The sequence below is a fragment of the Embiotoca jacksoni genome, unplaced genomic scaffold, assembly GCF_022577435.1.
Source record: "Embiotoca jacksoni isolate LCO1_2020_lvr unplaced genomic scaffold, fEmbJac1.0.p SCAF_4, whole genome shotgun sequence".
Classification (NCBI taxonomy): Eukaryota; Metazoa; Chordata; class Actinopteri; family Embiotocidae; genus Embiotoca; species Embiotoca jacksoni.
Window position 1 is genome coordinate 14,918,106 of NW_027185392.1, and position 13,877 is coordinate 14,931,982.

A 13,877-nucleotide genomic window follows, 5' to 3' on the forward strand; every position below is an offset into this window, starting at 1 on the left:
GTTCAAGATAGATGATGCTCTCAACTGCTTCTGCTGTCGGCCAGGCTGAGCGGGTGTGTTTTTGGGCTGATAAGACCCTCGAGTTGAAGAGGAGAGAAGTCACTGCCAGTTACCAATGATACTTATTTGTCATAAAATATGAAAAAGAAATTACAATTTAAATAAAAAAAATTGTGCCGTTTTATTAAAGGAATGCATAAAACTGCACATAAACAGCGTTTGAGAAGTGGCATGTGTACATTTGTGCGTTCTGTTTAATGTGCTGCGCATCCTTGAAGGAAAAAAGAGGTGATTGAAGTTCAATTTGTTGCCAGTTATTAAGTATTTCCGCATGGCTGCCTCAGTTAAAGGATAATGGATGAGGGATTTATTATTACCTTTTGGTCAAATGAAGTGGCGTGGGAGATAAGGTGATGAAATTAATGAGCGGGAGGAAGAGAGGTGATCCATCAACATCAAAAATGGAGACGAGGGACAAGCAATATTGGGAGAACTTGAAAGAATTCATAAAAAACAAAAAACCTATGGACTTATCAGCACGTAGAGTTGCTGATTGCTTTTTATTTCCCAAAAGCCGTCCACCACCCACTCCTCCATACTCCATACTGAAAGGTTGCAGGATCCTGAGTCTCGTAGTAATAAAACGAGACTTCCCTTTCCTCATTCAAAACTTACACATACAGTGTAAACCAATGCATACAGTTACACGAGAGCCATGCTGTTTGCGAGTCTCTCTCACATGACTGACCACAGAATCAAGCAATCTGCAATAAACAGAGTTTCAGCGGGCCGAGACGCCGACAGCACTTTTACTGCGGCGGCAAATGAGAAAGAAAGCGCAGACAAACACAAGCTGACATTTAAGGGCTTTTTGACACTCTTATCTGGTGCATCGACGAAAACTCTTACAACACTCCTCTCTACCGTCTCACCCATATTCTTGTTCACCTCCTCCCTCCTTCGTCTTCACCCCCACCCTCCTCTGTTCCACACTGGTAAACGAGGCCTTGTCACCCCCCATCAGTAAATGAGTTCATCGGACTAACGAGCAAGCAAAGGGCCCTGACACACTAACAAGGGCATATTGGCTGCCTGTGCCTCTGGACCAATCAGGACCCTCATCACCGTTGACACAAAGCCTCCCCGAGCCCTCTGGAGCCAATTAAGACAGATTTTGCTTTAGGGATTGAGTGATAGCAAGAAAAAAGATAAGGGAAAGGAGTAGGCTGAACTGAGTGCTGTACTGGAAAGAGAGACACAAAGATTCACTGATATTTTCATTTTGTATCACTTCTTGAAAAGAAGCATGTGTTTCAATCAAAGGCCACTACAGCTGGAAAGTGTGTGGTTGGGGAGTACGTAGAGTTATTCAAGAGGAAAGCAATGCTCCCTCACCCTCAAAACCTGAAATCATATGACCTCAAGACAGTACAGCCACATGACTCTACTTTCACACTCCAGCAATTGTCCTCAAACCCTTGTGGCTCAGCCAAAACATGATTTAACCAAGTGGCAACAACACAACACTCTCACTGTTTAGTCATGTGCACCATCATTTTATAATTAATGGGAGAATGAAGCCGTGTTAAAAAAAAATATATATATATATATATTATGGTATGAAAGTGATATACCGGATTGTTGACCAATCAACAGTCAGCTTTCCAAAAATTAAAAGGATTGTTTTTAATTAGCCCCAAATTTTCAGAAAGATGCTTTAAACACTTTGTAAAGGAGAGTTAGTTGAGAAAAATCAATACCACCCTCATGTCTTCCTGGAGACGCCACTGGTTGCCTGGCAACCTCAAAGTGAAAAAAAAGACTGCAGGAAGTCAAGACAACTAGTAAACAGTCCCACACATAATCCCATAGTAAAACCACAAACTGTCATTTTTACACTTTGACTTGTAGATTTAAAAAAGTCAAAAAGGATATAACACATTATCTAGAGATGTTTAAACAGAGCGATGACGAGCCTTTCTCCAGTCTTTAAGCTATAAGCTAAGCAAGAAAAGACAACACTGGTCTGAAAGACTGCACTGAATATGACACTTGCTTCAATACAAGTAACTCAGACAGCCTACATCCACCAGTGACTGATAGGCCCAATTGTTCTACCATCAGGGAACTGATTCAAGATGTGATCACTGGTCACACATAAAGCTCTATTTGCCTTGAGGGAAGTAAAACAAACTACAAGGTAAAACAAAAATAAACACATGTAAGAAGCTGTGCTGGAGTGTGAGAGAATTAAAGCAAAATAAACAAGCCCAGGATTGTGCAGGGTTATGAAGCCTAAAGGCTAAAAGTATTCAGTCCCAAACGTAACCCAGCAAGAGTTTGCACTCCCTAAAGAAAGTTCCCTTTGAAAGGATCTTTGGGGCCACTTAGTCTGAATTTAGCCTAATAAGGATTAAACCCCCTTTTTGGCCCTTTTCACTGTTTGCTAACGGGTTAGCCTTTTTTTCTTTCCTTTCCTTGGCTGCTCAGCCTTTTTGAAGTGGGGACAAAAAAAAAAGGTCTTGTGTGGATTTAGGGAAATGCTGCAGTGGTCTTGGGGTTAATTGGTAGTGAAGTGAAGACTTCAGTGCATTAACTCATTAAACATTCAGCCTTGGGCATAAGCTAGGAGGACAAAAGCCTTAGAGGGGCCCCCGAAACATAATCAGCTATAAAGTGCTAAACTATTAATAAACAACGATGATGTCAGCAGTGGAGATAAACGTAAACATAGAATTCATAACAGAAAATATGAGTCAGAACCTATGTAAAACAGCAGGGCAAATATAGGAGCAAATATAAGCGCTTAACACCAGAGTGTTGCGAGTTTTGGCAAATTACAAAGGATATAAAACAGTCTAATTATTTTTTCTTTCAAAATAAAGATCGGCGTTTCCATTTTACCCCGATCACTGCTTGGAGCTGGGGCCACGAAGGGCAGAATTGGTGACGGGGAACAAAGGATGGATAAGGCTACATAAGTGAAGGGAAGAGGGGTGTGAAATGCAGCAGACATCCACAAAGTGACAAGATTCTCTCTGCTATCCTTGCGTTACCCAGACACACTTTAAAACTGTTGAACGCATTGAAAATTTACTCGAGTTTTCAGCCTGAGTATATTCTGGACAGTGCAATAAAGAAATATGGTGTAAATTCACACAGAATTGACAGAACTAGAGTTAATTCTACTGAAAAAGAATACAACAGCAAATAAACTTTAAAAGACAAAACAAAAAGTTTGTAAAATGTACATATATTGCACAGCAAAATGCACATCTACATCTTAGACACCAGTAGGTAGAGATAAAACCTTTTACGGGATTGCTCGGCACCTGTTAAGATGGGAGTAAAAGGGCTTAAATACATTCCTTGATTTGTCGAGCTCATCAGTAAACACTGGCACATCAGGAAAAGGTGAAAAAGAATGTTTATGCTTTTCACTGATATTCAGGAAATCAAGGAGACAGCCCGGAGCCACCACTGAAGCACAGGAGCGGTTTAAGACTCAATGGTATTGGCCGTCTGCTCTCCTATAAGCTGCCATAGCAAACATCAGACAGGTTAAGATCACTGACCGGCTCCTATCGCATTCTCCCCGCTTTCCTTCAGTTGCCCGTTTTGCCATTTAGTGACGGATAGGCCTTTTTTGGGGTTTGGTGTGAGGCTTCGCTGAAGTAAATTCTTTTCTAATCCGGCTATTGTGACCAGCTTAAGTGGGTGTGGGGTGAAAAGTATACCCTTCTCTGGAAATTCGGAGCTGGTTGTCCGAAGCAAAAGAAGCTGGAGAGAATAGGACTTGTAGAAAAGAAAGGCTGTGGAGACTTTTGGGAATTTGAAGGTGACTCAATTGGAGCAACAGGTTTATCAGTGACACGCATTTTGAGTTACAGCTGTAATGGTGCAAATTTAATTTGCACAGTAAGCGCCTTCACTTAGGTGTGCTTATAGTGGATGTCTGTTTACAGGTGGAGAAGTGGCATCCCATCTCGGAGTAAGGATAGAGAGCATCACGGGCTGTATGAGCTGTAATACTGACCTATAATAACCTTTCTGAGCAAACAGTTGCTTATTTACATATTTAGCACACACAGAGCAACATAAGCTTGAATTTTGATAAATACTTTGATAAATACTTGATGATTGTTAATCCAACAATCACTTCTGTTGTGGCTCTTTTGTGTTCTCCAAGAATGAATAGGGGAAATGTTTGGCTCTTACGCTGCTACATGCCTCAATATGTTAACAGGATAGTCACTAAAAATCTCTGTCTGCAGTTTCCTGCTGGGGAGGTGGGTTAGACGGGGTGTGTTAAAGAATTATGGGCGGAAAATGCATGCCTGCTTCATCTGGAAGATATGTGGATAAGAACACTAAGAATGAACCAAAACAGTAAAGTTCGGCACAGCAAATACCACTGTTGTGATGATAACTTCATGTGATGTCTCCCATAAGGTTGAGCTTACAAGTTACAGGGGTGCCTACAATGTGTGGTATGAAATATAAACAATTATCATTGCTGAACTATCATGATTGACTGTCTTCCAATCCATATGTTCAGGACTTTAGCCTGCATGAGGTCCATTAAACATATGGAGGATTTTCTTTTGTGTATGTCAGATACTTATTAAATATTCTAGGCTGCAGTGATTCTGATATGTACAGATAAATTCAGTATGATATCTTATAGACGGAAACTTATTTTGTGTGCTGCCCTGATAATTGTCATGGAGATTGGGTTAGGAGTTGGTTTGTCATTTGGAGAAAACTGCCAAATTAATGGAAAATGTTGCTTTCTAACCACTTTAAGAAAAAAAAACCTTAATATCATCAGAGTCTTGGCAGCAAAACCACAACAATGTGCTCAACGAAGCTGAAATGCTGCATACGTTGAGGTGACCTAAAGAGTTGGGGATAATTATTGATGGCTTTGCCCCCACGAGTAACCTATTTCACATTATACATAGTCAGTTGAATACAAAACAAATGTAGTGTAGTGCTCCTTTAAAAATAGTTAACGAATTACAGATGGAGGTTCATACATTTTACTATTTAATTTAAATTGGCCTTAGCATTTTATTTTTCAAGTGAATTTGAAAATGATTGTGATTGCTGATGTGAAACTAATCTTACACGAGCAATTAAACAAATGAAAGTGAAAATCCACAGTGCAAGAAAAAGATGTGCATCGTTTTTTGTTTTATTGAAATGTTAACAGGATGGATTGCTATAACCTAAATGTCTTTATCATTGGTTTTGATATTATCTTATTAAAGATTGTCTGTGTGTTAGAATTGTTTGGTATTTATACTGGATCTTATTCTACAGTTTTTCTACCACAGGGCAGGAGCAAATCTCTGTTGTGCTGATGTCCATTAGAAAAGAGTCTTGGATGAGGAAGTAAGCACCAGAATGTCCCCGTGGTTGTGCCATTTAAACTAGACTGGATGGGTCATTAACTATAATGACAACCGAGGCACCACGATTCAGCGAAGTAACAGTCTGCTCTCTGGCACATCACATGTCTTCACACAGAGTACATATCAATGTTCAGCTAAGCTTATAAACACAACCATGTGGTTACAATTAATCTTGATTTCTTTCAGGAATTAACAGCTTTAATAAATATCATGTCTCAAGTGAGCTATTTTTACTTTGCATTTATGAGACACTTGAAATACAGATAAAAGGAAGCTCAACAACGTGGATATTTACTCAGATTCTATGACATGGATCTCGTTTTGTCATTTAAAATTCAGCAGAGAATTCACTGACAAATCAAGACCACATTTACAATTCCAATTTCCAATATGCGCCGCTGGACATCGATCTTTCAATCGGAGCCGCGTGTCTCTCTGACCTCAGCTGAATAACAGAGGCTTGTGAGAACAGCAGGTACACAGGTGCTGATTGTAATATCAGTGGCCTACCAGGCAGACTGGCATCCATAAACAGGACTATCCATCAGGCTGGTGCGTTGCATTTGACACGTGTGTCAGAGGCAGACGAAGAGAATAAATGATGGAGAGAGGGGATCAATCAAAAGGAAGGGAGGGGAGGCACCTGCCCCCTGACTGGCTCAGTCAACCCCAGAGATGGAGCATGATGGAGGGGCTAGGCTCAGGTGCAAAGAGGGGGCGGCAGCTCTTTGTCTGAGGATGCTTGGTTAAGTGAGAGCCAGGTCTTGGCCACAGTGGTCTGTGGTTGAGTTAAGGTCCAAAGTCAGGTCACAAACGCGGTGCTAGAGGAAGGCCGAGCATGTTTGTTTGAGAAAAGAGATGGGGGTTGTTGGTGTGCGTGTGCGTGGTGAAGGGAGAGCAATTGGAGGGGAGACATTAGTCATCATTAGGTGCTGAGATGAGGCTGTGTCTAATGGTTCTTTATGCGATTACCAATGTGGCAATGGTCTTTCCCTGACCTGTCATACCTGGTTACCACTCACTGCCGAGATTCATCAGACGGGTTTGCACAAGAGTCACGGTTTCCAATTAAAATATCTAAAAATTGAACTAAAGCTATGATTAAGCAGCAGATTAAATAATAAACTGAGGACATCTATATCCAATAGTTTCAACTGGATAAACATAGATAAATGGAAAGATGTTAAAAGAAGACTAGAAATCTAGGAGCAGTGCTAGCAGCTCTGTGAAGATGTACAAAGTCAGTCAGGAACACAAAATTTCATGGGAGTTCACCAAATACTTGTGCCATTTCACTCAAATCAAGGAAGTTGACCTCATGGTGGCACTACAGGAAATGTCAAGACATCACCTGAGTCAGAGGGACTAAACGACTGGTAGCTATAAATCTCTGAACAAATACAGGGAAATAAATCTGTTGATGAGATATTTCAGTTTGGACCAAAGTGGCTGGCCAATGCTAAACCAGCACAGCCAAAAAGAAACATCTTGACTTCTGCCTCTACAAGCCCTTATTTGCTCAGATAATGGCCAAATTCCAGCAGATGCCTGGTGATGAATATGCGTAACGGATGCAAAGGGTTACAGGTTCTCCAAAGGTTTGAAGTCCATCGTTAAAAAGTTTTCTTCCATCACCCTGAAACACTCCACATTTGGCCAGTGAGGCCTCTGACCTCATCCCTACAGAATGACTTAATCATCACGAACATAAGCTCACCAGTGAAATAGGAGCAACTGCATTACAACCATCTACTCTGTGGTTTGAGGATCAAAAATGTTGAGGAACTAGATGTGGGGTGCATTTAGAGTGAGAAAGACAGAGATAAAGAACAGTGACAGACTTCACTGCTCTACGGGGGAACAGCAATACACTTCAGGAAGCTTTAGACCTTCATTTGGTCTTATCTCCTCTAATTGGCTTAAATCATTCCTAATTGTTTGCACATGACTTTATGTTGAGCAGCTCCCAAAGCCCGGCCAGTGACTTAAAAAAAAATAATAGTAAGGTGTAACGAGAGGCGCAGTCTGATAATAATTGGATTTCCTGATGATTGGATGAGCCAAAGGGGGCCGCAGGGGGAACTATGCCCGAGATCAAACTGACCCTGGATGTTGAGGGTTCGAAATCAGGGAAAAATCTGAGAGGAACACGAGACCTGTGTGATACAAGTCTGTCCCTGGTAAGGAAAGATTTCATGTCTTCCACGTGCTGTAATTACTGTAGCTGCAAAGCAGGGAGGGGCAGACGGCAAAAGAGTGAAGGAAAGAGGGGAAAGAAAGAGAAAGAAGGTCATTCTAACCCATCACTCTACTAGTTGTTGCCGTGGTGTGGCTGAGCGATTTATTGACCATCTCAGGATGCACTCTGTCAGAGTGGACGAACTGAGTGGGGCGGCATGAAGGAGACACGAGGGGGAGGGATCTGAGGGAGGGGGGGGGGGGGGGACCAATATGAATGAGTGAGGGGTGAGAGGATCCGTTTCCTTTGGCTCATTGATAATGACATACCTGCTTGGGCTGTCCGTTAGTCCTATAGCACACACTACTTAGGCCCTAACTGGAAAATCAATATTCTCCTCTCTCAGAGACCTCTGGCTGCCATGGCTCTTTGTGATTGGCAGCTCCAGCCGAAGGTCGTCCCTGGCGACCATGAGGGTTTGGCGGAGCAAGCGGGGGGGGGGGGGGGGTCCCCAGCAGTTTGACACTTTAGGGAGAGCTTAACGATATGGGACTGGTTGCTACATAACACCAGGGTGGTTTTCTATGACCGAGTGCCCATCCATTCAGCTACTCCAGCTAACCCTGGGTAGCCGTCACCACCCCGCTAATTACAGTTACCAATGTGTTCTCAGTGGGGGCTTTATCATTGCATAGTCCAAGGTTGGACACCGACCTTTAGAATACATTTATTGTTATTCTTTCAAAATACGTTGCTATGTGGATTATTAGTAGAGACTTTTTGACCACAAGAGACAAGAATAGCAGCACAGTTAAACTTAGTTTAAAAATAACTAAACCCAGCGGAACCAAGAGATATTTTTGTATTAGCGTTTACACAAAAACAAGTTGAGGACATCATATGAAGCACAAACAACAGGCCAATTAAAGTGATTTGCTCTGATATGGAACAATGTGTAATATCCGGTTTTGGTCATTTAAACAGTGGTTCTCACGCTAGTCTAGCCTCAGGAACCACATTTTTCCTTGGTCATTTTCAAGTTTTTGAGCCACTCAGAAAAATAGAGCAGTAATACACAATCCCTTGATCCATTGATAAAACGTGAAATAAAAACAGGCCAACAAAAGCAAATAAGGCCAAAAACCCTCTGTGAAATAAAAGGCAGATTTACCTTGAATTACAGGCATATGCGCTTTTCAAACAAGTTTAAATTGGCAAAGCTCATAAAATTTCAAGACTCTAAATTAAACTGCATAAAATGAAATCGTATTTAATCCTTAATCCGTTTACAAAGACTCACATGAGAGCAAACTACTGATGTGACCATGTTAAATGCGGTCAATATTTTTATGACAACACTGGCTGTAAATGCATGCTGTGTCATGGGAAACATATGTCCTTCAAAATAAAAGTGCAGCAGCAGACGTTCTATAGACTTCTTCAGCGACCCAGACAAAATGACACCGTGACCCTATTTTGGGTCACGACCTGCCAGTTGAGAACCACTGGTTTATAACATCATTCTGTGGTCTAGTGGGTAATGTATGTATTTACTTCTCCTTACACCAATTACTTTACAAATACATCCTAAATATACTGTGTCCCGGTTCCAGTAGCATATACTAAAAGTACTTTGTATTGACAGGAAGTTACAGAATACAAGCTCAATCTGCAGATTTCAAACGGTAGTTATATTTTAAACAATGGAAAATTGAAAGCACAATTTTATTTCAAAAGATGTATTATACTTAGTTTCTGTTATTCAATCTGTTGCTGCAGATCTTACTCCACCCTCCTTCACATTTTCACTATTTACTTTTTTTTTTTCCAGCTGCGAGGAGCTTTTTCATTTCTGCTGCGTAGTGGATTGCATCCATGAAAACAACACACAAGTGACTTTAATGTGCATGCCAGAATTTTCAAGTAAACATTTGTAATTTTTCCAGTGTGAACACGCTGCATAGTCAAAACACTGTTAGATTTAACAAATCCTTCACTATCAGGACACTGAGTCAGTCTATAACCCACTCAAATTCCACTAGGGAGCTAAGGGAGGGTTACAAATATCCTCCAATCAGGTGTTTGCAGATATATGCTCTAACCAATCAGCTGGAGGTAGAGCCAACTTCACTTCCTCATACATGCAATATTAGCAGTCTCCAGGAGTGGCTCTGCAACAATAACTGCACATGCAATATTAATGGCTTGTGTCTAAACACAGAGAGGGTGCTGCTAAACACACACAACCACACACACACACACACACACGCACACACGCACACACACAGAGGCAAACACACATCTGCTCCATGACTTCATCAGTCCTGCTATCTGCCGAGCAGATGCAGAGGCCTGCCAGGCAATTAGCTGCCCGCAATGATTTTCTTTGAGCCCTCTAAGGAGCTAGCAGCTGTGTACATCCGGGTTTGGGAGACAGCGACAAAATGTGTGAACAAGAAGATCAAAAATGTACTCTCCCAGTTCACATGTGTGCAGAGTCTATGGGCACATGTGCATGTCTACCTGTGTTAGGAGGCGGTGAGTCACTTTCCCCACACCTATTGTGTTTCCAGAGAAATGAGGAGGGAAAAAAAGAGCACTGCCTAAAAAAGCAAAGTGCTAACATCTTCCTTTCTTATCACTCACTTTGAAGAACAAAAGCAAGTACCGAGGTGATCACTGTAATTTCATTTTACGACAAACATGTTTTGACAATCACTAAACAAGATTTACATCAAAGGAACCAAATATGTTTAAAAGGCAAATTATGTTTTTGAGGTTGGTCTACTAATTGAAAAATGAGTTATAATAACAGTGTAGCGTGCAGAAGCAAGGAGAGGGAGAGTAAGAATAAAGCCGTGAAAGGAGTCTCGAGAGATAGAGGAGGGACAGATGAAGAGGAAAAGAACGAGGCGGCGCGGTTACTCATCAGCTGGCAGAGATTTGCACAGCCATGGACACTTTGGTGCTCGTGAGGGGATCATTGTGGAGTCACACTGACTTAGATCAAAGAGCTCTTTGACAGGCTCCTGATCTTTTCTCCCGTCAGTATAAACCAGGGGGAAACTTTTCAGGAACCACAGATAATTCTCAATGTTTTCACGGGTTTCATGGAAGAATGGACGAGAAAAAAAAGCGAGTGACAGTCATTGTCATCAGATTTATATAGCCTTTACCTGGATAATGGCACTAAAAAAATGGATGGAAAAAAAAAAAATGAAAGCAGAGTTGACGAAACTAAAAATGATAAAACCTTAGCTCCTCCCAGCAGTGTGCTGACCCTGCTTCTGTTTTCCACCATGAAACTGTGGTGGGCAGTCAGCCACATACGCGCACAGGACTGTACATACAGACAGGATAAATACTCCTATTCTGAGATATGTCTGACCTTCCTACATCAGCTGCCAAAATAGATTAAATAAAACCTAATCCACCTGTGTCCATTCTATTTAACACTGATAAAAAAATGTAAAAAAAAAAAATGAACACAGGTGCTCTGGAACATGTGGTTTTACAAGTGAGCCAGAACAAATTCATAATGTCTTTAGAAAAGTGTGACATTGTGTCACCATATATTTCAATAAGCTACAGTTAGCATGTCCTTCATAATATTTGGACACTTGCTCTCCAAGTAGTGTCGATTAATCTTTCCGGAGCCGTGAGCTCGATAATAAACAGTCGTCCAGAAATCAAAGAGCCAGACATTTGTTCTCGCTTATTTCATCTTTTTCGAAATTCCAAAGCCACATAAGGACAACGGCCACTTTACTCGATGCTGAGGAAACACATGCCAAATCAGAGTTATCTATTTTTTTTTTAGCCATTATTTCACAATTAATGACAGTTTGTCTTCCAAAAGTCTTTCGAGATATTCTAATCGGTCCACAGAGAATATCCAAATGGACTTTGTGTGTTTGTTTAGTAGCATGTGCATCAAAAATCAAATGTCATGAAACACCATGTTTCCCTTTGAATGTTTCCTTGATCCAGCCGAGTTAATCTGACACTAAAACCTCTCCACTGGAACAAAAGTTAATTTGACTATTGTAGGTAAAAAGATAAATCAATACTCAAGCATGAATCCCATAATGAATTTGAATATTGTGTAATTTGTTCCGCCACTTATTGCTTTCAATCTTCATAAAACAAATATGCTGTTTGTGATCCCAAGTAAAGCAAAACCAAAGTGATTTAACATTGTATATAGTTTATTTGAAACATTTATGGGAGCTCAGATAGTAATGAGAACTGTTTCACACTGAACTAATTATTAAATTCTACACATTTTCTAATCACAAGTTACACTCCTCACAGCCAAGTCACCACTTGTGGAAAAAGCTCCAGGATGAAGTCCAGAGGTTGTGGCAACTATGAAAGGGGGCTCATTAATCTTTGCCTTTTTTGAAATGTTTGTGGCTTCTTTCAGGATCCTTGCATAGTTGGCTACTTCATATCAGTAAATGGGCTTCTGGAAATCATTACTGAAACAATATTCTGCCTTATCAAAAATATATTTTTTAACAAGTGTCAAAGTTCAATATGTGGTCATGTTTGAGTTTTTTTTGTTTTTTTACATTTCATTTGCACAAAACTTAAGACCCGCTTTATGTTTTTTTTGTGTTTTTTTTCCTTGCTACTCTTTAAAACTTATCAACATGCAGCTTCCTGCAAAGAAAGCACACTGACAATTTTCCACTATGTATCTGTGCAGGCAGCTACAGAAGGCCTTATTGTCTGGGACCAACACTTAAGCTAAGAAACACCTTCAGAGGAACTTATTTTCTGACCATGACGGAGGATGATGACACAGACACAGGTTCTGTTCATAGTTTGATTTCTTGAATGACACCTTTAACTAAATTACAAAAATATTTTATGAGAGACTGGAAAGTTGCACAGAATGTTCAATTAAATTATTTTCACAGTGGACATCTTTGATAACATCGACCTGTTCACTGGAGTAGGGAACGTGGGAGAGGTCACATGCTGCAGCAACACTTGGGACAAAATACTGCACGTGGCTTTCACTGCAGGATTTGAGTTTTCCTCCGTGCTTACATGTCTACATATGTCTCACACCACAGCCCCTTGTCTGAGGGAGGATGGCTTCTTTAGTACTCCAGCATGAGGTCTGGGTGACAACAACCTAGCCTTAAATTATTCAGGATTCAGGACAAGGTTCATGGCGACAAACACGCGCAAATTAACGGGTGTGTGAGGGGAGCAACGGACACACGTCTTTTGTCAGTTATTAGCCGCGAAAATAACATTCAAAATGTGCAATAAAATTAGATATTCATCAGTTCGAAAGCTTATCGGGTGGATTAAACGTCCAATTTGTCCGATCGCGTCCGTTTATAGTTTAGGCCAAACTAACTCAAGAGCTTCTGAGCCTATAAGCTGCAGGTGCACGCGACACATTTATTTTAAAAGTAGACCTACGCGAAGATAACGATGTTAATCAAACAAAACACAAAACGCAACACTGTAAAAAATAATCAGGGTATGGCTTAGTTTTTAAAATATATACAATTTGAGATAAATGTGACAACAAATAAAATAAAAGGAGACCGGAACTGATCTCATATGTAGATAGGAAATAAAAAAGAATGCCATGAATATTTTTGTATTATTCATTTAATTCACAGAAATGTGACCAGCTCTCCGTACCTTACGTTTGACGTCTTATTCGAAAGAGGTAAAACACACTTCATTCCGTAAAAGAGACTTTCAAGATCAAGTCACCGCAGCCGGCTGTAAATGATTTAAAAAAAATAAAATAAAAAAAAAAAAGTAGGACGTGCTGCATAAACCAGGGTTGAGAAGGAATAAAACTTGCTCTTAATAAAGAAAATGTTGCCATAACTGAGACTTACAAACCGAAGTAAAATAAAAAGAAATACGGTCAATTAAAAGCTGAGAGAAAAGAGAGGGCGATTTATCTGCAGAATAAAAGCATATCTCAAGTTTAAGACACGTCAAATCTTAATCCTAAATACGCATCCGGCGTAACTGCGGGTAAAGAGCAGCTCTCGTCTTGGGGGAAAAAAAAAAAATGTTTTACTACCGGCTTAGAGTCTACACCGGCACTTGCCCGTGAAAACCTAAAGGTTTGTGTTTCCTTGTGTCGACTCGGGAGCAGCGGGCAGCACCGTGCGCCCAGGAGCTGCTGAGGCGGACTGGAGCTCTCTTGCAGGACCTGTGCACCTCTGGCTGCTCTGATTGGCTGCCTGCACTGACAGCTCTGCACATGATTGCAGGAAGAGAAGCCCGACCCCTTT

General features: G+C 40.8%; 1 protein-coding gene across 4 annotated transcripts in view; it reads right to left on the reverse strand.

Annotated features, from left to right (window-relative positions):
* lrba (LPS-responsive vesicle trafficking, beach and anchor containing) overlaps window positions 1-13,877 on the reverse strand; it is a 189,042-nt gene that overhangs the window by 58,649 nt on the left and 116,516 nt on the right. The gene's annotated exons all lie outside the window — the stretch shown is intronic.